Source organism: Mus musculus, chromosome 1 (genome assembly GCF_000001635.26).
Source record: "Mus musculus strain C57BL/6J chromosome 1, GRCm38.p6 C57BL/6J".
Lineage (NCBI taxonomy): Eukaryota > Metazoa > Chordata > Mammalia > Rodentia > Muridae > Mus > Mus musculus.
In genome coordinates, this window is record NC_000067.6 from 23,456,420 (window position 1) to 23,481,042 (window position 24,623).

The 24,623-nt window shown below is 38.5% G+C and overlaps 1 pseudogene; it reads left to right on the forward strand.

Annotated features, from left to right (window-relative positions):
* On the forward strand, positions 23,101 to 24,310 carry Gm7784 (predicted gene 7784; annotated as a pseudogene).

A 24,623-nucleotide genomic window follows, 5' to 3' on the forward strand; every position in this document is an offset into this window, starting at 1 on the left:
GACCTGATACTATTGCTGAGGCTATGGAGAGCTCACAAAAAGGGACCTAGCATGACCGCACTCCAGAAGACCCAACAAGCAGCTGAAAGAGTCAGATGCAGATATTTGCACTTTGCACCCAACCAATGGACAGAAGCTGCTGACCCCTGTTGTTGAATTAGGGAAAGCTGAAAGAAGCTGAGGAGGATGATCCTGTAGGAGGACCAGCAGTCTCAATCAATCTGGACCCCCAGATATCTCAAAACACTGGACCACCAAATAGGCAGCATACACCACCTGATATGAGGCTCCCAACACACATACAGTAGAGGACTGCCAGGTCTGTGTTCATTCAGAGATGATGCACCTAACCCTCAAGAGACTAGAGGCCCCAGGGAGTTTAGAGGTCAGGTGGGGCGAGGGGTGGGGGTGGGGGGTGGAGACAGAGGGCATGGGGAGGGGGTATGGGATGTGGAATGGTAAGAGGGTGGACAGGGGTGGGGGAAATAAAATATGGAATGTTAAAAAAAATAAAATTTAAAAAGAAAAACAAACAAACACAACAACAATAATAAAAGGCATGTAGGGAAAGCATATAACAGCAACAGCATGCCTTAGATGTTTTGTAGAAAATACAAGGGTTCAGTGAAGACTCTAACTAATCAGAGGTGTGAATCATGGTAAATGGTGACTCCTACTATGTTTAATTCCAGATGGTAATGATATACACTATTACACAGAGACCCAGGTGTTCTAAAGCCAGACAGAGGTCCTTTGCTTGAAAAGACAATAGAAACAATATGCTCTGGTATGGGATAATTTGTGAGAGTACACATTTTCAAAGTATTCCTCAATATGAAGTATTTTTTTACCATAATGTATTTTCAAAATATTTCCCTCTGATTAAAATCCATACAAGAGGAAAACAAAAATTCAGATCTTAAGATCTACCATATGCCTAAAAATTATAATGAGCATTAAACCAGAAATACAGAATTCAGAGCACTAGTGAGAAACATGCTTACAAAGCGTAATAAAGCTATCTTAAAACTTGAAGATGTTTGGATGTCTTTTCTTAATGTCAAATGAATTCCAATGTATTGCTCTTGATTAAAAACAGAATGCAGACTATGGTGGTGGCTCCAGCTGACAGACATGCTGATCTCTGTCTCTCTCGCAACACTGGATTGAGTGAGAGCAAAAGTGTAAAAAGGAACAAAGAGAATAAATCACAGGACAGTAGTACACACACACACACACACACACACACACACATGAGAGGATCAGTACGCTTATGGGAGACTAAAGAATAAGCCTAGCAAACACAGAAGTGGATGCTCACAGTCAGCTAATGGATGGATCACAGGGCCCCCAATGGAGGAGCTAGAGAAAGTACCTAAGGAGCTAAAGGGATCTGCAACCCTATAAGTGGAACAACATTATGAACTAACCAGTACCCCGGAGCTCTTGACTCTAGCTGCATATGTATCAAAAGATGGCCTAGTCGGCCATCAGTGGAAAGAGAGGCCCATTGGACACACAAACTTTATATGCCCCAGTACAGGGGAATGCCAGGGCCAAAAAGGGGGAGTGGGTGGGTAGGGGAGTAGGGGTGGGTGGGTATGGGGGACTTTTGGTATAGCATTGGAAATGTAAATGAGCTAAATACCTAATAAAAAATGGAAAAAAAAAAAAGAATAAAGTCGAGTAGTGTAGGAAGGGCACTTCCTATGCAGAAGCTGCCATGTGTCATGGGTGGTTAGAATCTAGAGTCAACACAATGTAAGGGTTTGTAAAAACATGAAGAGAGTATGAAGGTGCCATGATGAAACCTGTTATTTTGCATGCTAACTTAGAATCTTCAATGTGTGAAGACGTGAAGTGTTGTGCTAGTGCTTACTTAATGTGTATGGCATGCTAAGTGCAGGCCACAGCGCCTCAACCTAAGTGTGGTGGTAAAAGTCCTCCCATACCTTACCTACTTGTCCTAAAGAACAAACAAAAACAGTTCTCATCACAAGCAACAGTCCTGGGAGAGCCAAAGTAGAGATGGTCCTGACATCTTACTTCAAATCAAGTCTATTGTGTCATTTAGGATTTCTTCAGCATAGCAAATAAATGTATCCCCAGCCAATCATCTTTAAGGAAACTATGCAAACTTCTCAATGTACTTTTTCAGTATTCTAGAGCAAAAGATAAGTAAATAAATACAAATAAAAAAAATCAAACATTGCCTGACATTTGAAGACAAAGTCAAAATAAATCTGAGATAGTGCCCTAAGGAAACACAGATAATATTAGCAACAGAAAAGAACTTTCTTGATGGCCATGCCAATTATAAGCAAGCAGATGTCACTTACATCCATGAATGGCTATACTTGGAAGCAAGAAAGAACACTTAGAAGTTGTAAAAAAAAAAAAAAATTGAAACCATGAGATTTATAGGTCAATGGATGAAGGACTAGTAAGATAAATACGGCATGGTTTCTCTCATATGTGGATCACAACATTGAATGTTTTGTGTGTTTATGTAAATGTGAAAGCCAAAAATCTGAAAATGTGTGAACAGAGTAAATACTTTTGGGAAGGCAGGAGAATATAAGTAGATTGGAGGTAGACAGGAGGAATACTGGGGACAGAAACGTTTTAACAGGGAGGGGACTGGAGAAATCGTATGTTTGTGTTTGTAGGGGGAAACAAATAAAGTCTATAAAATGGCCATAGGAAACCCTACTGTCTTCAATGCACCCATTTAAAAATATCATTGGAGGAGATAATCAAATACATGCGGTAAGAAAGAATTGGGAAGAAATACTGGAGATGAAGGGATGAGGGAGGGGTAGAGGAGAGAAGGATATGAAAGGGTTAACGAAAACTAAGGATGTATAAAAAAGTCTTATAGAAACCCACCTGTTCATGAAGTAATTTATATATATATAAATTATATATATTTATATATTTATTATATAATATATAATATATATTATTTATATATAATGTATAATATTTATAATAATAATATATAATAATATATCTGGCATCAATGGGAGGGGAGCCCCTCCCATTGATATATATATATATATATATATATATATATATATATATATATATATATATGATTTAATTCAGATGACCTGCATGGGTGGATGATGCATCTCTATTACTGTTCTTTAACAATCTCAGTGCCAGGCATGGAAAGTGCTAGGCAGGCCACAGGGGAAAATGGCAGCAATGGTCTCACCTATCATAGGACCAAATATAACCTATCTTCCAAGAAAGCTATACTTGCCAGTGCAATAGTGGTGTGATTGTTATTGGGGTTGCTGACAGCTTTCTGCTTTGATTTAAGGACTGTTCCACAGGAGGAAATGCACATTTGGCACTATAAATCTGATTTTAAAAACAAACAAACAAACAAACAAACAAAAACAAATACAACTCATGCTGGCATAATCGTATACCCTAGTATGGAAACCATCATCATTATTTTGTAAAATAATTGTGCTATCAAACTGCCTTCTAAATTGTTATGTTTATACCAATAGATCCATGCTGCTCTCAGCTTTGGTCAGCAAGCTTCCTTTTGCAGTGGACAGAAGATTTGTAACAGGTTAATGCGTGATTTAAAAAGTCATTTTTGGGTGCTCATCCCTCAATGAGCTATCAATACTAAATCTTTTTTAATTAAATTTTTATTGGTTATTTTATATATTTGCATTTCAAATGTTGCCCCCCATTCCCAGTCTCCTCTCTGCAACCCCCCATTCCATCCTCCCTCCCCTTTGCCTCTATGAGGGTGCTCCTCCACCCACTCACCCACTCCTGCCTCACTGCTCTAGCATCCCCCTACACTGGGGCATCAAGCCACCACAGCACCAAGGGGCTCCCCTCCCATTGATGCCAGATAAGGTCATCCTCTGCTACATATGCAGTTGGAGCCATGGGTCCTTCCATGTGTACTCTTTGGTTGGTGGTTTAGTCCCTGGGAGTTCTACGGGGTACTGGTTTGTTGATATTGTTGTTCTTCCTATGGGGTTGCAGACCCCTTCAGCTCCTTCAAAAGTTTCAAAGAATTATTGACACGAGCATCCGGCAGCAGATACGATTATGGGTATTTTGATTGGGAGGAGCCAGGGAGAGCTAAGTACAGTAGATGAAACGGACACTGGTTCCAAAACCTAACATTGAGAGATGGGCCAGCACCATGGTTATAGAGAAGAGTCTAAATGCTTTCAACGCTGTTAGTGTACAAGAAAAATCACTTTCAAAAGGCTTAAATTTGAACTTGAAATCATTTCCTTACCTTCTCAGATTCCTAGACATGTATCATGATGCGCTAAAAGTATTTGTAAAGGCTCATAAAATCTGTCTTCTATGCATTAATCTCTGTGAGATTACTTAGAATGGATCATAGAAAACAAAGTAACTAAATAAGAATGAGAAAGACATAGGATGCAGGAATTGGGGGGGGGGGGGGCTAATACAGGTTGAAAATAAAGACCTAGTGGAGCTGCTGTGTAGTGAGGTCAACTCTAGGGTGCAGCCCCCAAACAAATCATCAGTGTCTAAGAGTATAGCTGAGGCTGGGTAGGAGCTATGCTATTCATGGTAATTGATGGTTGATCAGAAGCCACAAGCACAAATTAAAGGATTGTTCAGAAAAGGGAAAATAAAATTTAAGTTGTGTGTATTGGGAAAGAACACTTACATGCACACACACACACACACACACACACACACACACACACACACAGTACTACTCTCTCAGCTAAGCAGTGAACCACATCATAAAGTTATAATAATGGGAGAAGTAAATCTTAAGATTTAAAATTTGAAATTTGTGTCTTTTGGAAAAAGCCTTTTACACACACACACACACACACACACACACACACACACACACACACAAATTGTTATCATGTCATACTTGCTTGGCTTAGTACTGAACCATACACAATATATAGCTTCAATAATGGGAGAGATTGTTCCGTATGAAGATTTTAAAATCAGAAGTGAAATAAAGTATGAGAAATGTAACTCTGGTGATGCAGTAGAAACTGCTTTCAGTGTTGCTAAAATAAACTTGAAAAACAAATCTTACAACATAAGGAAATCAAAAGGCGAAGGCATGAAAAGGTCAACATACTTTCTCTACACCCAGTGAAACCAGAAACACACACTGTTAAATGTACAGCGATGGCTCCCATGGAAGCACTAGCTGTGGTGGAAAAGTGGCTGAGAGAACGGAAAGCAAGGCCCAACAAGGTGAGTCTATGCACACCAAATCTCCATTTACCATGTAAAGAAATCAGCAATGCTTAAAATGGGCAATCTAACACATCACAGCTAATCAAGTAAGACTCATAAACCTAAAAGCAGAAACCATTAAGAGTTTTTAATGAAGCCGGGCGTGGTGGCGCACGCCTTTAATCCTAGCACTTGGGAGGCAGAGGCAGGCGGATATCTGAGTTTTTAATGGAAGATTAAGGAAGACGGAGGATGTGAGAAGTGTGTTACTTTTCATGACCAATTCCTTTTTCTATTTGTTCTTTATATAGTCTTTGTCTTATTTTGATAAAAAAATTAAACTTTAGAAATATATAAGTACATGTAGACATTAAAAGTAATAATTATTAGAAAAACAAAGTTGCAGAGTGTCTCTATGTAAAATCATTTATGCTGTATATTCACTTATTTAAAAAAAATAAAGCTAGATGGACATTGCAGCACACTCTAATAATCCCATACTCAGGAAACTGAAGCAGGACGCTTGCTATGAGTTCAAGATCAGCCCAAGATACTTATCAAAACACCATGTTAGTTCTCTCCCCCCAAAGTATGCATAGAGAAAAACTTTTCAAGAGCATCCATCTAATATTTCCATGTAGTGAGGTTTCAGGAGGGCTTGATAGTGTTTTTCATTATTTTCTATATCGCTTGAATAATTTATACCTAGATTTAGTTTCATAACAATACCTTTATTTATCCTGTGCCTCAAGTCCTGGGAGATTAGTGAGATATAAATAGGGTAAGGTATAGGCAGGAAATCCATTAAAGTGTTCCAATAGCCTAAGTGGGGGAAAATATAGTGTGTAGACAAAGATGTTTGCCATGGCAACAAAAAGACAGGAGCCTGAAACACAACATAATTCAGCAGGAGAAAGTAGCGGGCTGGTTGGCTTAGGGTTGGCGCCCAGTAAGAATTGGGTTGAGCCTAAGGTTTCTCACTTGAACTAAGTATAGATGTCACAGATGGAGACAGAATTCACAGTGTTATTCCCTAGCTGGGAAAGGTGAGAGGCAATATGGAGAGTTTGTCTTTATAAAGTCTAACTTTAAGAATATAAGGAACATAAATTATAATCCTATGTTTATTCACGTGACTTGGAGTCCAGATAAGTCTGTGCTGAACATATAAATTAGGTATTTGTCAACAAATACATGAGAAGCTAAGCTTTGTATGGACACATGGATCAGTAGGAGAAGACAGCGTGCTTATCAGAGTAACAGGAGGATGCTGCAAGCCAAGTAGAAGGACTTGCTCTTTATTCTTGAAGAAAGGACACTGGTTTATCAGAACAAGCAGGGAAGAGGCAGGAAATACAAGTGCAAGTGACTTCCATAGCTTCCTGGGAAAGAAAATGGGGTCTAATGGCCATTAATGCTCTCAGTCTGTACGAGATAAAATCATCTTCTTGGAGGGAAGAGGGAAAAGAAGTGGAAAATATGGCTCACAGAGACGAGAAAGCCTGAAGTGATCTTATGGGTCATTAATCTTTTCAACTTGTTATGTTAGCTATGAGATAAGTAATCTTGATTCATTCTGTTTCGCTATTTTCTTTTATTTTTCAGGTTCCATTCCCTGAGTAAAGGAATATTAACATGCAAATAGATATACAGAGCCCCTGAAGACGATGGATCTTTAAAATAATTATATATTCTATAGCAGAATTGTCATGATGCAGATAATAACACTGATGATAAAGTTAAACAGTTTTCCTCAAAGTCAGTTGTTAACTATGTCGGTTTGAATGAATATGACTCCCATATACTCATAGGTTTAAATACGAGGTCCCCAGTTGATGGAACTGTTTTGGAAGGATAAGGAGATATGACCTTGTTTAAGGAGCTGTATCACTGGAAATGGGCTTTGGGGTTCCAAAAGGCTTCTGCCATTTCCAGTGTGCTCTCTATCTCTTGATTGACATGGCAGTTGTGAACATTCTGCTGTTTTTTGCTGACATGATTTGCTTTGTTACATTGGACTCTAATCCTCTGGAAATATCAGCCCAAATGCTTCCATTTATAACGCTTGTCATGGTGTTTTATCACAGCATAGGAAATTATCTAATATAGTGGCAGAAGTAAAAATAAAACATAAGCTTACAGGTTCTTAATATATTGGTTTGAAAGTTTATTTGCACACATTTCTTTGGACTTTACAGATAACAATATTTCACATGGTATACCTCTGAACATTTTGGTGGGAATAATTTTTTCTTCTTTGTCAGTGCTGAAGATTAAGCGTAGATCCATACACATGCTAGTGAAGTGCCCAGTCATCGAATTATGACACATTATTTTGTGTGAAAATAATTTTTAAATGCACAGATAATGACTATAGAAAGTGTTTATATTTAATATAGTTCAAAAGGGAAACCTTTCTTTGTCTATATATTCAGAGACATAGTGATCTATCTCCTTTTATGTTGGAAGTTTTTAAGACATAATTTATTATCTCTTACATTCCAGTATTTTTCTAAATTTCTGCTCAAAATAACCTTTACGAGTTAGAAAAAAAATTCCCAAATTCATTTCTGTCGTTTGACTATTTTTTTTCAGAATTATACCCACATGACTCTGTTTTTCACACTCCAAATGGCAGCCACCTGCCACATCCTTCACACAGGAAATTTTCCACCAAAATTCTAATCCAGATAGATAACATCTTCCATGGGAAGAAGGAAATGTACAACGTGATATTTACCCTTACTTTTTGCAAATATTTTGTTGGATTTTGTAATGTTACATTAATACAGTTTTGCCTTTGTGGATATTGCATTGAACACCCAACCCCCAGCTTCCTTTAATGTCATAATTAATCCCCTCCAGATACCAAGCTTTTGGCTGGTATTAAACTCTTATTAGTTTTGGAAATGTTCTTTGAAATATTATTCTGAACAGTTATGAGCATCACAGAAATCTTAAAATTAGACACATCTTTGAAATCATACAACTGCTACCACAGGGGCCCAAAGAGTTTGCTTCTTTCACTAATCTATAGATGTGTGTATGAGCAAATGCAAATAAAAGTGCATTAAAAGAAAGTGAAAATGTTTTCTTTTACACTCAGTGTTTTCAATGCAGGAAGAATAAAGACAGCCAGGAATCATGGTCACTGCGTTGAGAAAGTGCAGTTTCACAGCAATGACAGCCAGAGATGGGTTTAACCTGAGTCTCATGACAACTCTCTAGTGAGCTATCAAAATGCATTTTAAAATTTGTGAAGTAAGCTCTTTTTTAAAAAAAAAATTTGATTGTCTGCAATCACATATTTCTACTCTGATTTTTTTTTTTTAATATATAATTCTTCTCCCATTGGAGGCAAGGTCCCAGAACTGTGGTAGAGACTACTGTTTTCAATAAATTATATTTATGAGGGTCACAATCAGTTCAATATATGGGAAACTCCCTTAGACTTGTTTTGAGAATAAATACTATTCTCTCCTATAGTAAGTCACTGAGCATGGTCTACAAAAAACACCAACAATTCCCAGGCAAAAACTATGTAGATAGTCAAGAGAGATAAGATATGACATGCATTAGCATATAAAATACTGTCCTAATTATCAGAAAGATAAACCTAAGAGTTTGGTTTTTACTGACTCACAATCAAACCCCTCAACTATGCTAAACGTGCTGGTTAGTTGTGTCATCTTGACACAAACTGAGTTCATCAGAGAGGAGGGGGTCTCAATCGAAACAAATGCTCACTAAAGACTTGCTGCTGGCAAGTCTTTAGGGCATTTTCTTAACTCGTAGTTGATGGGAGTGGGCCATCCCTGGGCTGGTGATCCTAGGTTGTGTAAGGAAGCAGACTGAGCAAGCCAGTAAGCAGCATCCTTCCGTGGCCTCTGCATCAGCTCCTGCCTACAGGCTCCTGCCTGGTTGAGTTCCTGCCTTGGCTTCCCTCAATGGACAGTGACTCGGAATGTCTAAGCCAAATAAATTCTCCTCCCCAACTTGAATTTTGGTTATGATATTTCATCACAGCAAATAGAAATCCTAAGTAAAATACCACATATATGTAACAATGGCCAGAAATCTTTCAATTTGCATCTGAAGGAAACTTGGTAGAATTTTTTTCCAAATTCAGAAGCAATTCTTAAAATTTCATATATTACCAAAAACCAAGAAAATAGGTAATTGATTAAAGTCTATAAATTTCTATTAATCATGCTGGAAGAAATATTAAATCACCTTGATTTGGGCTTTATAGAAAATATTACAAAGTTAAGTGATTCATGAAAATTGACGAAAATTGTAGAAAAACAATTTTGAAATATATTAATTAGTTGCATAATAAGCATATTATTTCTGAATTCCTCCATGGTAATTGTTAGCTCTTCTTTTTAAACTGTCAGTTCTTTAAAAATGATTTACACATACATTATTTCTTTTTTATTTTAAGAAAGCATCCACGTGTGCATCTGATTTTTCTATCAATACTTTTAAAATTATTCTTCTTGAGTTGGTTATGGAAGTATGTAAATTTCAAGCTCCTGAAGCCTTGGTGCCTTTGACGACGACACTCCAGCTCCACTACCCTGGATAGACACTCTAATTTGGAGCTGAGCATCTCCCTGAATAAAACTGAAAGGGAAAATGAAAGATACTTTCTCCCCATTGTGCCAGGCCCTTCACCAAATGCAAGCAACCAGAGCTTCAACAGAATAAGAATAGCTGGTCTGAAGTAAAGGTGCTTCGCATTTCGTCTAATTTCCCCCAGACATAGATGACTAAATCTTGTTTTCAGGAGATGAGTAGAAGAGAAGCTCTACGAGAGGCATATCTCCTGCTGGTTTGCCTTACAGCAAGGCTAGCAGGTCACTAATTACAAAGGGATTGCTCACTTCTCTTTTTTACACACGAACCATGCTCTGGTCATAAATTACACGGACATAGACAAGTGTTAATACTTCAAGTCACACATTTGCCATTTGCAGAAATAATGAGTGCAGTTGAGTCAAACGCCTGAGGAAATAAAGTCAGGGAGAAAAGCCACTGAGTGACCATAAGTTGCCATGGAGCAGCTCACGATTTTGTGAAGTGCAAACCACTAATCTAGTAACGTTTAATTACAAGTGGGTAAGAGTAATGAGGTAAAGAGTAGGCTACGTACATCAGTAGCTGCTCTAGCAGGAGAAGAGTCCTCAAACGCAGATACGTTGTGTTAATGGAAACTGAGAACAGCTTAAGACACTAAAAAATGCTGTTCTAAGAGTCCTGTCTGTCTATCTGCCTGCCTACCTGTCTTTATCTTTCTCAATTCATTTTTCCTCGGTCTACTTGAGGAATTGTAAAGACATTTAGGAAGCATGACACTAAGCCTCTTGTGACTTTCAAGGGATTTTACAGCAGTTTTCCAGCTTAGCTAGGTCCAGGTAAAGATGAAGAGGGTGCTGCAGACTAAACAGGGGAAAAAAAAAAGAACATTTGTTTCTACTTTTAAAATTTGGTCACGAGTTTGTAGTCTCTAGTTAAAGTTGCTATATATCACATGAATCAAATGATGTGAAATTATCTTAAGATGCTATTCAGAGTAGAACCCCCCCCCCCGGATGGGGAAGAGGAGGTTGGTAGTGCAGTTTCTTTGTCCTCAACTTTAGTTTTTAAAACTCAAACCAAGGAAAAATGTTGAGAGCCTTGCCCTGTCCATAACTCTTCATCTGGATTCACCTATGGCTTGCTGTTGCCGCATTGGCTGTTTTGTACACTTCCTATGTCTTCCCCAGCTCCATAACATTACTAAGTTCTTTGCCATTTGACAACCTAAAAACAGCAAGGTTTTCGTAATATCTTTAATATCTCCTTACTCACAATACCATGTAATTATCACAAGACAGTTCCCAAGCAATAACAGAAAAAAGTTTAGTTTATGTCAAACTTACTGTAAACCTAGCCAACTACTTGTGTCTGATAAGATTGTGGACACTAAAGGAGAACCTGCTATTTCCCCTACAACAGTGTAATCTCTAACTTCATGCTCTATACTTATCCTTACACCCACAGAGAGTGAAGCTCTCACCCTCATCAACACTTCTCTTTACAGCTGATGGCGACTATAACAAAGAGCATAAGACCCAAGTGTGGTTCTCAGCACCCACCCAGTAGCTCACAGACACCTCTTACTCTACTTCTAAGGAAGCCTACACTATCTTCTGGCCTCCACAGGTACCTGAACACATGATATTCACTCTCACCAACACACGTATCTGCACACAAATACAAATAATACAAATAAAAAAGTTTAAAAGATAAAATAATATATATGAATTCCAAATTATACTGCATACTGGAAACCACTTCCTATCAATTCATTCATCTATATTTTTTTAGAGTGGATAGCATTCCATGTGTGGATGTTCCCTAATTTATTCTACCAGCGGCTGGTGGTTGAGTAAATTGGGCTGTTTCCAGTAATTTGTTATTATAGTAATCCTTCAGTGAATAACCTTCTACATATGTTGTTGGCTCTTTTCCATCCCCACATTTGTGGAAATGTGTCTTCAAGTTAAATTCCCACAGGTAGGAATTGCTGCTGTGTTGAGGGTAAATGCAGTAAAATGTTGATACAGAATGCCAAATATCTTCCCCACAGGCCATAGCATTTGACATTTCCATCAACAATATTTGGGAATTCATATCTCAAAGCTTTATATGCAAACTGTCGATACTGCACCAAAAATGGTATCTCAATGAAGTTTAAATTTTTATTTTTTTCTTGTTATTCCAGAAGTTACAAAATTATTTATTTGGGAGCCTTTTCTGTGAAGAGATTATAACTATTGCTCATTTTGTATCAAGTTGTTAATTTTTTAAAAAATATCTATTTAAATATGAGAGATAGCAGTCTTATAATTGTCTTTGAAAAATTCAACATGTCACTTAATAAAGACAGTGGTCATCTGGCTTCTGGAAATATTTAAGTGTAGTGAATGTTTTCTTCAGATCTGCCATTTGAATTTGTTTATAGTGCATGGTGGTTTGAATGAGAATGGTAGCCATAGGCTTACATGCTAGCCTGCTTGGTCCATAGTTGATGAACTATTTGGAAGGATTAGAAAGTATGACCTTGTTGGAGTAGAATTGCCTTGTTGTAGGAGGTGTGTCTTTCGTGTTGGAGGAGGTGTGTCTTTGTTAGAGGGGGTGTTTTCTTGTTGGAGGAGGTCTAGCCTTGTTGGAAGACATATGTCTCCAGAGTGAACTTTGAATTTCTAAAGCCAATGCCAGCCCCAGTCTCTCTAACTGCTATCGGCTCTCAGCTACTGCACCAGTGCCATGCCTGTCGGCCTCCCACCATGATGGTCATGGCTAACCCTCTAAAACTATAAGCAAGCCAATGAAATGTTTTTCTCTTTTTGTAATGATTGCCTTTGGTCATGGTGTCTCTTCACAGAAATAGAACAGTGACTAAGTAAGACACAGTGGTTTTGGACACTGAGTATTTCTAATGTCCTTGACTGTATCAATCTTCCCCTGGCTCTAGAATTTGGGTCATAACTCATTCACAGGTTATTTAAGGATTCCGATAGTTCTCTGCCAGCTATAATACTCAGTATTAGATCTCTGGTCCATGCTGATTACTCTAGTATAGTCTATTTTAGGATGTGAAGTATGAGAACACTCAGAGTTGTCCCAACATAATTTATTTAAATGTCAATGCTTTTCTAGGTTATTTGAGATTTCATTTTTTCTTAAGTCTCTCTCTATATAGGTAATTTTATTTTTGAAATTACTGTGTAATTTCTTTTCTTACAAAGAGTGCAACTTTATTTTGTTTTAAATAGTATGTTTGGATGGCTAAAAGTGTAGTGCATGCCTTTAATTACAACAGTGGGGAGGCAGAGGCAGGTGGATCTCTAGAGTTCAAGGCCAGCCTGGTCTACACAGCCAGGACTATGTAGGAAGATCCTATCTGAAAACAAACAAGCAAATATACAAACCTAACAAAAAAGTAAATAATTTATTGATTCTTTAAAAATTGCATACATTTATAGAATGTGTCTTGAGTACATCGACCTATCACTATTTTCCTTCACCTTCCTTTTTTTAAAATATTTTTATTACATATTTTCCTCAATTACATTTCCAATGCTATCCCAAAAGTCCCCCATACCCTCCCCCCCACTTCCCTACCCACCCATTCCCATTTTTTTGGCCCTGGCGTTCCCCTGTACTGGCGCATATACAGTTTGCATGTCCAATGGGCCTCTCTTTCCAGTGATGGCCAACTAGGCCATCTTTTGATACATATGCAGCTAGAGTCAAGAGCTCCGGGGTACTGGTTAGTTCATAATGTTGTTCCACCTATAGGGTTGCAGATCCCTTTAGCTCCTTGGGTACTTCCTCTAGCTCCTCCATTGGGAGCCCTGTGATCCATCCAATAGTTGACTGTGAGCATCCACTTCTGTGTTTGCTAGACCCTGGCATAGTTTCACAAGAGACAGCTACATCTGGGTCCTTTCGATAAAATCTTGCTAGTGTATGCAATGGTGTCAGCGTTTGGAAGCTGATTATGGGGTGGATCCCTGCATATGGCAGTCTCTAGATGGTCCATCCTTTCGTCTCAGCTCCAAACTTTGTCTCTGTAACTCCTTCCATGGGTGTTTTGTTCCCAATTCTAAGGAGGGGCATAGTGTCCACACTTCAGTCTTCATTCTTCTTGAGTTTCATGTGTTTAGCAAATTGTATCTTATATCTTGGGTATCCTAGGTTTTGGGCTAATATCCACTTATCAATGAGTACATATTGTGAGAGTTCCTTTGTGAATGTGTTACCTCACTCAGGATGATACCCTCCAGGTCCATCCATTTGCCTAGGAATTTCATAAATTCATTCTTTTTAATAGCTGAGTAGTACTCCATTGTGTAAATGTACCACATTTTCTGTATCCATTCCTCTGTTGAGGGGCATCTGGGTTCTTTCCAGCTTCTGGCTATTATAAGTAAGGCTGCTTTGAACATAGTGGAGCATGTGTCCTTCTTACCGGTTGGGACATCTTCTGGATATATTCCCAGGAGAGGTATTGCAGGATCCTCCGGTAGTACTATGTCCAATTTTCTGAGGAACCGCCAGACTGATTTCCAGAGTGGTTGTACAAGCCTGCAATCCCACCAACAATGGAGGAGTGTTCCTCTTTCTCCACATCCTCACCAGCATCTGCTGTCACCTGAATTTTTGATCTTAGCCATTCTGACTGGTGTGAGGTGGAATCTCAGGGTTGTTTTGATTTGCATTTCCCTGATGATTAAGGATGTTGAACATTTTTTCAGGTGCTTCTCTGCCATTCGGTATTCCTCAGGTGAGAATTCTTTGTTCAGTTCTGAGCCCCATTTTTAATGGGGTTATTTAATTTTCTGAAGTCCATCTTCTTGAGTTCTTTATATATGTTGGATATTAGTCCCCTATCTGATTTAGGGTAGGTAAAGATCCTTTCCCAATCTGTTGGTGGTCTTTTTGTCTTATTGACGGTGTCTTTTGCCTTGCAGAAGCTTTGGAGTTTCATGAGGTCCCATTTGTCAATCCTCGATCTTACAGCACAAGCCATTGCTGTTCTATTCAGGAATTTTTCCCCTGTGCCCATATCTTCAAGGCTTTTCCCCACTTTCTCCTCTATAAGTTTCAGTGTCTCTGGTTTTATGTGAAGTTCCTTGATCCACTTAGATTTGACCTTAGTACAAGGAGATAAGTATGGATCGATTCACATTCTTCTACACGATAACAATCAGTTGTGCCAGCACCAATTGTTGAAAATGCTGTCTTTCTTCCACTGGATGGTTTTAGCTCCCTTGTCGAAGATCAAGTGACCATAGGTGTGTGGGTTCATTTCTGGGTCTTCAATTCTATTCCATTGGTCTACTTGTCTGTCAGTATACCAGTACCATGCAGTTTTTATCACAATTGCTCTGTAGTAAAGCTTTAGGTCAGGCATGGTGATTCCACCAGAGGTTCTTTTATCCTTGAGAAGAGTTTTTGCTATCCTAGGTTTTTTGTTATTCCAGATGAATTTGCAGATTGCTCTTTCTAATTCGTTGAAGAATTGAGTTGGAATTTTGATGGGGATTGCCTTCACCTTCCTTGATGCTTCCTGTCACAACTCCCTCCCAACTGCATGTCCTCTTTGGTTGATATTACTGTTATTAATTATTACTAAGCCCCTGAGTTCACATAATGCTCCCTCCACATGCCTGGATGTGGGGTTATCTACTGGTAGACATATCCCCCAAAAAATCACTGCCCCTTCCTCAGCAGCTGTCAACTGCAAATGGTTCTTCTAGAGGGAGTTCTAGTGGAGGAGCACTTACCCTGTTTCCTCATTCATGCTGAAATCTTGAATGGCTTGATCTTGTCTAGGTCTTGTGTAGTTGGCTACAGCTGTTGGGTGTTGGCGTGTGTCATGGTCATACTGTGTCTAGAGGTCTTCATTTTATAGCTCTTTCCCCGACCTGCCGATTCTTATATTCTTTCCAGCCCTTCTTCTAAGAAGCTTCCAGAACTTTGGATGGGGGTAGGTTGATCTAGATGATACATTTACAGCTTAGCTGCAACTTCCATTGTAATTATTGAGATATTTCTCTCTGTGAAAATTGGTAAAACTATTCTTTTGTTTTATCGTGAACTTTCTAAGCTCTTCTCCTATGTTAATTTTTCAGTATGAACTTCAAAATCTATTTACGTAGCTTGTGAACATGGAACTTTGATGTTGTACTTATTATATTAACCTGAATAAAGGTAAATTTTTATATTGAGTCATTCTGTAAACATGAATAATTTCTATTAATTAAAATCGATTTTGAAACTTTCAGTTATATTTTAAGTATCCCTCTAAGTATGTTTTGTATATGTTTGTTTATTATAAATAGCTAAAATATATATTAAGATTTTTGAGGTTTTTTTTTTTAACTACTAAACTGGCAAGTGTTTGCATCCATAAGATTATTAGTGTTTGAACATCATAGTCATATCCTGTTGCCTCATATAATTTATGCAAATCCATTATTGATTTTGGTTTTCCAAGAATATTATTTCATTAATAGCACATACAGAAAAGTTCTATTTCCTTCTTTATGGCCCTACTTCCTTTGTCCCTCTGAATGCATTGTTCCATACTCCCAATTCAAGATAATCATGGAGATAGTAGGTTTCCTTCTTGGGGCAATTTCTGAGACAGATAGATGTAGGAGTGTTTCATTTCCCATAGTATAGCGAGTGCAATCTGCCAGAACAATGGGCAAGAGTCCTCGGGCAGTCTGCCTGTTTTATTTGTGATGGTCCGAAAGATGTGTATCTGCAGAGTTAAATTTAAGATCCAATTTTCTTTTAAGGTAGAAATCAAAGGAACTTCCTTATATTACCTCAAAGAAGTCTTGAAGAAATTCTTTTGAATTACACGTACTGAATTGCAGCCTTCCTTTCTCAGTGTTGACGGGGTCTAATAAACACCACAGAGGACCTGGTAATAGTGAGAAAATTCGCTTCTGTGAGATCCAGACTTCAGGCAAAGGCCAGACTGCAGTGCAGGTCAGTAACAGACAACTAGACCCATCTGTCTTTATGGTCTTAACTCATCTGGCTCTCTCTTTGTCTTTTGAAATGCGTATACAACGGCAGATTATTTTGTATAAGAGACCTTGAAATATTCGGTCACAGAGCTACAGAGAACTTACCTTTGGCAATATGCTCTAGCCAATGGCATGATTTGCAAGGCAGCTGTCTCAATTGCAAGTTGCCTTTGCATATAAGTAAATAAAATATTGAGGCTTTTTTAAAAATTACAAGTACCTCAGAATATGTATTTAATAAGGCTAAAGTCTTCAGAGTAATTTGGAAAACATGTCACACTAAAGTTATCCTAGGTAGCAAAGGAGTTTATAGAACAAAATATTAGTGCCCCTGAAAATGTCAGTATATAAAACAATCACACAGAAATTATGATGTAGCAACCCAAGAAGGAAAATATTATCACATAAAATGTTTTTGTTTTTCTTACTGACTTGCATCTTCTCCAGATAAATTGGTCAGTATGAACAAACTTCTACAGAGGGAAAAAAGTCTTTGGATAAGAGTATTTTTTCCGTATTTTCTGAATTCCTCATTAATTTTATTTATTTTTAAAATGACATAAAAAGGAGCCCCATGTATGTGAGAAAGTAAGAATTTTGACTAAGAATAATTCCCAAGACAATTGCTAAAATCAATTCTTTCTGGTAACATTATTTAGTCCTTAGGGGCAATGATTTATTGCACCTGCAGTGTTAAAAAGTTTTGATCAACAGTGTTTTAGTTTGGCTTACTTTTGTTTGAGGCACAGAACCATGGTGTATGTATTGCCTTCCTCTGAAGTTGCAGTAACTGCATAATTGCCTCACTACTTCATCATGTATGTAACATACATGAAAGTTTTCAACAAGATGATGGCTTACTAGTAAGGAAATCCAATCTCCTGTTTTAAGGAGATCATAACTAATGCCAGAGGCAGAAAGATAAACTAATAATTGCATACAATTTGGGGACTGCAAAGGACCACGTGGTATTATGAAAGAGGAAAGCAAGAACAATTCTGAGGATGCTAATTTCCCTGAGAGCTACAAGAGAAAGGATGGGGCCCTGCCAGATGGGCAGGTATGACTAACAGAAGGCAGGGGTTCATAGTTTATAAACGGGAAGTTTGGAGGGAAATGGAAATGCTTCTGAGAAAGAATTAACTACTGATTTAACATCTTATTTCATTGATAGATCTTAAGGGTCTGTAAAGCTAAGAACATCTTTAATGCTCAGTTTTATATTTATTTGCAGCATCTAGCATGGTGCCTAAGACTTTTAAAATACAAAGTTGAGTATGAGTTCCTTTGCTTCTTTTTTCTAGAGATTGTATGAATCCATGATTAGAACTTAGTAGCCAATCAGAGACTAGTAAAACATGCCCACACATTTTCTTTTTGTACCTTTTGTTTTGAAACACCGGTTCCCTAAATTGCCCAAGCTGGCATTAAGCTCACTCTGTATCACAGGCTGGGTTTGTTATCCTTGTGCTTCAGCTTCCTGTGTAACTGTGGTGACAGACAGGCGCAAGCCATCAGGCCCAGACAATATTCCTATTTCCCTGCGGGAAAAATCTGGGGTTACAGATGGGAGCCGCCACACAAGGCAAGGCTCGGGTGTGCTAGGAGTGAAGATCATCCACTCATACCTGCACAGCAAACACTTTCTGCCCTGAGCCATCTCTCTAGCCCTAGCAGAGCATTTCTTGGACTGCTCTAGTGTAGAAAAAAATCAAATTCATGAATGAATGAGTGCAGAGACTTAAATCCTAGATTTCCAAGAGAGACTTTTCCTAACACTGGGAACTAACTTTTGGTTTTGAGGGGCTTTTTGTTTTGTTTTGTTGTTTTGTTTTGTTGTTACTTTGTCTCTTCTCATCAGTAGATGGCTTATGTTTTTCTAGGTAAAGCTTTCACACCAGCCAATCCCTACAGGCATCCTAACTTAGTACAGGAGTCTTCCCTCATTCCCACTGAGACTAAAGGCCATATCCCCTGTTCTTTTATGAACTTGTCAAAATCACAGTCCCTGCTTCTGTTGTGAGCTACCCTCAGGGATGTCAGGGCTTGGGGCTTGCTTGTTCTTCTAGTACCCATTTTCCATCATAATTTCTAGACACTTAGCATGTATAGTTATACGTTTAGACTTATATGTCTAAACGTATAAATATACAAATATATATATTTATAAATGTATACTTATTTGTTTATCATAAATGTATAAAATAAAAGATATTATAAATTTATACATATTTATTACAAATGCATAAATATACAAATATATATATATATATATACACACACACACACATATAAAATTCTACCTCCATTCTAACAAAGCGATTTCAGTAAGTACTCTAACTTTGGAACATCAAACTTAAATCAAGCTTTTGAAAAGCTTACAAAATACCTTTAAAGTGAAATTTAGATCAGTGTGGAAGTCAAAGCAAGCAAAATGAAATAAAGGGGTTCTGAGATTACTAACACGAGTCCCATTGCACAGTCAGTATTTCTCTAGTGTTGGAAAAGCTATAGAGATATGGTGTAAGACTTGAATCTTCCTGAAGGATGCTTATGCCAAACTGATGCCACGGAGTAAACAGAGTTTATTCGCTGAAAGAAAACTTGTAGCCTACTGTTGTATGTTTATATCATCATTCTCCCCTACCTTTTCATTTGCTTATTTATGGCCTATGTGTCCCAGGCAGGCTGACCTTGACACTCCCCTCAGTCTCCAAGTACTAGGACAACAGATGTGTCTACACAGCTTATCACTTGCCTTTAGCATGTTACCTAACTTTCATTGCCTTACCTAAGTTCATTATGCTCAAAGAACTGAAAGTTAAAGTGCATATTAAAGACTACTGTAGTTTACATGCAAATATATATATTTTAAATAAAATATTTTGCAATTTAACTGGAATTTTAATCTGGATATAGGTTGAACAACTAATTGTCTGTCAACAGAACTAGCCCAAAATGACTATGCTATTGCAGAATTTCTCTTAAAATCTATTCTAAAACAGTCAAAAAGTTTTTTATCTAAAGTTCTTTTTATTGGTTTAGTTCTTTGACACTTTTATGCATGTATATAATACATTCTCTCCTCCTTTGCTCTCTTGTCTCCTGTCCCTGTCACCATGCCCTCTACCCCACCCCACCCCACCCCATCCCACACACCAGTCAGTCATCTTCTCAGATTCATGACTTTGAGGTCTGTTAGGTGACCCATTTCGTTTAACCAGAGCTATTTGTACTTTTTCATTTGAACATTCTCTGTTCAGATCTTCAGCCTACTTTTAATTGGATCTTCCAAGACCCCCTGTTAGTCTGTATATTTCGCATTTTAACTGGACATGGTATGGGGAGTTTCTTTTCTAGTTCTATTGAATGTTCTGTATGCTTTTTGGACGTGAAGGGCCATTTCTTTCCCTAGATTTGGGGAGTTAACTTTTATCATTTTATGTTGCTGATATGTTTTATACCTTTGGATTTGAATACATCTGTTAATTCTATTTCTGTCATTTATGGGGTTTTTTCTTTTCACAGTATCTGAAAGTTCCTGAATATTGCCTTCATGATTTTTTTCCCTAAATCATCTTCTTTGATCACATGATCCAATTCTCTACTGTGACTTTAAGCCCTGATATTCGGTCTCCAACTTGACCCATTCTGTTAAGCTGTCTGTTGAATTATTATTTAACCAAATGAGTTTTTTTTCCATTTCCAACTTCATTTCAGGTTGGGTTTTCCTCAGTATTTCTATGTCTTTGATGAATTCAATTCTCATATCATGATTGGTTCTCACTATCTCATTCTGCTGTTTGTGTTTTCTTGGACTTCATTCACAAGTTTCTTCAGGTCCTCCTTAAGTTCATTCAGGTCTTCATTTGTAACCTCTTTGGATTCCCTGAGCTCTTTGAGCATGCTTATAATTGCTGTTTTGAATTCTGTGTCTTGGGTTCCATCTAAATTGTTCTCACTAGGGACCATTACAACAAACTGTTATTTTTTAAAATATTGTTTGTGATTTTGGAATTAGACCTTAGCATCTGGAATTAGATGTTGGCTTTCTTTTGATACATACTTGTATCCACCAGGCTGAAGACCTGAAGTAAGGACAGTGGCTGAGGTCGTTGATGGGGAGTTTTAAAAGTATAGATCTATGGAAAAAAGTTTTCTTACTGGGGTAATGTGAATGGCTAAAAGGAGTCCGAAGGTAGGACACCAGGTTGGCTAGGTAGCTTAGGGAAGTCATCATTATTAGATGATATGTGAGAGGTTATTAGAAATTATATCTCTTTAACAACATTTAATATATCATCAGATGATATATATATAATATATCATCAGTGTGTATGTATATGTATATACATATTCTCTGCATTTTGACCAGTTGTGGATCTCTGTAATAATTTCCATCTATTGCAAAGTGAAGTTTCTTTGGTAAGGGGTGATATCTACACTTATTTCTCACTATAACTTAAAAGTTATATTGGTTTAGGGAAATGTCAGTAGCAGGTTCTTCTCTAGGGTCTATGTGCCTTCCAGGTACCAGTGTTCGACTAGGTTTACAATCCTAGGCATGAAGTCGCTGTTATTGAGCATGCCTTAAGTCCAATCACACACATACACACACACACACACACACACACACACACACACACACACACACACACACACACGTGATGGGGGTCAGGACAGAAGGAGGGAGAGAGAGAGATCAGAGAGTCAGAAATAGAAGAAAATAAAATAAAAACAATTTTAAAGTAAAGCAGTTTCTACAAATGACCAACAGGAATATTAAAAAATGATCAACCACTTTGATTATCAGAAAAATACAAATTGAAACTTCAGTAAGATATCACCTTTCTATTAGATTTTTCTTTATTTACATTTCAAATGTTATCCACTCCTGGTTTCCCCTCAGAAAACCCCCTAGCTCGCCCTCCCCCCCCCCCCTGCTCACCAACCCACCCACTCCTGCTTCCTGGCCCTGGCATTCCCCTACACTGGGGCAATGAGCCTTCACCGGACCAAGGACCTCTCCTCCCATAGATGACCAACAAGCCCTTCCTCTGCTACATATGCGGCTGGAGCCATGGGTCCCTCCATGTGTACTCTTTGGTTGGTGGTTTAGTCCCTGGGAGCTCCAAGCATACTGGCTGGTTCATATTGTTGTTCCTCCTATGGGGCTGCAAACCCCTTCAGCTCCTTGGCAAAAACAATAAAGAACTTCTGGTGGAATCACCATTACTGACCTCAAGCTATACTACAGAGCAATTGTGATTAAAAACTGCATGGTGTTGGTAGAGTGACAGGCAGGTAGATCAATGGAATAGAATTGAAGACCCAGAAATGAACTTGATCTTTGACAAAGGAACTAAAACCATTCAGTGGAAAAAAGATCATTTTCAACAAATGGTGCTGGCTCAACTGGTCATTAGCATGTACAAAAAGCAAATCGATCCATTCTTATCTTCTTGTACAAAGCTCAAGTCCAAGTGCATCAAGGACTTCCACATAAAACCAGATACATGGAAACTAATAGAAAAGAAAGTGGGGAAGAGCCTTGAGGACATGGGCACAGGGGAAATTTTTCTGAACAGAACACCAATAGCTTATGCTGTAAGATCAAGAATTGATAAATGAGACCTCATAAAATTGCAAAGATAGCACTAAGATCCCTTATACCTCTTAGATTGACTAATATAGTGGAACTAACAAATGCTGTCAACAAGTATTGGCAAGAATGTGGAGAAAGGAAAACCCAAATCCAGCACCAGAAGCAAATATTTTGGAAACAGTTTGGGAATTCCTGGAGGGAAAGAGGAAATTCAAAGTCTCCCTTCTAGGACTATATACAAAGGAACTAAAACTCATTTGTTGAAAATGACTGCACATCCAAGTTGCAGTATTGTTCTCAGTAAGTAGGATATGGAAACAAACTGAATACTTATTGATAGATGAATGGATTTTTTAAATGTGGATAATACTGTATATTTAAATATAAGACCTGAAAATATGAAGCTGTTAGAATAAAACAAGTATTAGTATGTATTTTATTATATGTAATACATAAAAATGTAAATTTTAGGTATAATATACTTATTATATATGCATATATATAAACTCACACAATGAGTACTATCCAGTCTTTTTATTAAAAAAGCAAACGCTGCCATTTGCAACAACATGAATGAGCCTAGAGAACATTATGCTAATTAAAATATGCTAAGCACAGATTCTCTGCTCTTCCCTGTTCCCAGAGATAACTGAATCTTCTTGTGCAGTGCCATCATCGTCCTATAGACAAGATGGTGAAAGTTGGTGTGAAAGGATTTGGCTGTATTGGGCACCTGGTTACATCTGCATCAGGGAAAGTAGAGAGTGTTGCCATCAATGACCCCTTCATTGACCTCAACTACATGGTCTGCATGATCCAGTATGACTCCACCCATGGCAAATTCAATTTGCACAGATAGCTGATAATGGGAAGTTTGTCATCAATGGGACGCCCATCACCATCTTCCAGGCATGAGATCCTATTAACATCAAATGGGGTGATGCAGGTGCTGAGTATGCTAGATAGTCTAATGGTGTCTTTACCACCACAGAGAAGGCTGGGGCCTGCTTGAAGGGTGGGACCAAAAGGGTCATCATCTTTGCTCCTTCTGCCAATGCCCCCATGTTTGTGCTGGATGTGAACCACGAGAAATATGACAACTCACTCAAGATTGTCAGCAATGCATCCTGCACCACTGTGCTTAGCCCCCCTGGCCAAGGTCATCCATGACAACTTTGGCATTGTGGAAGGGCTCATGACCATGGTCCATGCCATCACTGCCACTCAGAAGACTGTGGATGGCCCCTCTGGAAAGCTGTGGCGTGATGGACGTGGGTCTGCCCAGAACATCATTCCTGCATCCACTGGTGCTGCCAAAGCTGTGGGCAAGCTCATCCCAGAGTTGAATGAGGAGCTCACTGGCATGGCCTTCCATGTTCCTACCCCCAGTGTATCCATTGTGGATCTGACATGCCACCTGGAGAAATCTGCCAAGTATGATGAACTCAAGAAGGTGGTGAAGCAGGCATCTGAGGGCCTACTAAAGGGCATCATGGATTACAAGGAGGACCAGGTTGTCTCCTGTGACTTCAACAGCAACTCCCACTCTTCCACCTTTGATATCAGGGTTGGCATTGCTCTCAAAGACAACTTTGTGAAGCTCATTTCCTGGTATGACAATGAATACAGCTACAGCAACAGGGTGTGGACCTCATGGCCTACATGGCCTTCAAGGAGTGAGAAACACTGGACCACCCACCTGAGCAAGAACACTGAGAGCAAGAGAAAGGCCCTCAGTTGCTGAGGAGTCCCTGTCCTAACTCGGCCCCCAACACTGAGCATCTCCCTCACAATTTCCACCCCAGACCCCCATAATAACAGGAGGGGCTTTGGGGAGCCCTCCCTGGTCTCTTGAATACCCTCAATAAAGTTTGCTGCACCCCACAAAAATATGCTAAGAACAGATGGATAACTACTGTCTGATGGAATTAAGACAGGACTCTATTGACAATTTTTTTTAGGGTAGAAACTCTTGTCTTAGATCCTTCATGTTTGTTTTATTTCATGTACTTCAAGTACAGCAGGTAATAATCAGTAACGTGATGCAATTTCTCATAACTATGAAGTCTTCTTAAGTCTTTTCCTACTGGTACTAGCACAGTGTTTACCTTGGCAATGAAGTGGAGGAAGGAAGGCAGCCAGAAGGACGTAAAGCACCGGGTAGAATTTTTAACAGCCTTGGCAACAACTTCTGG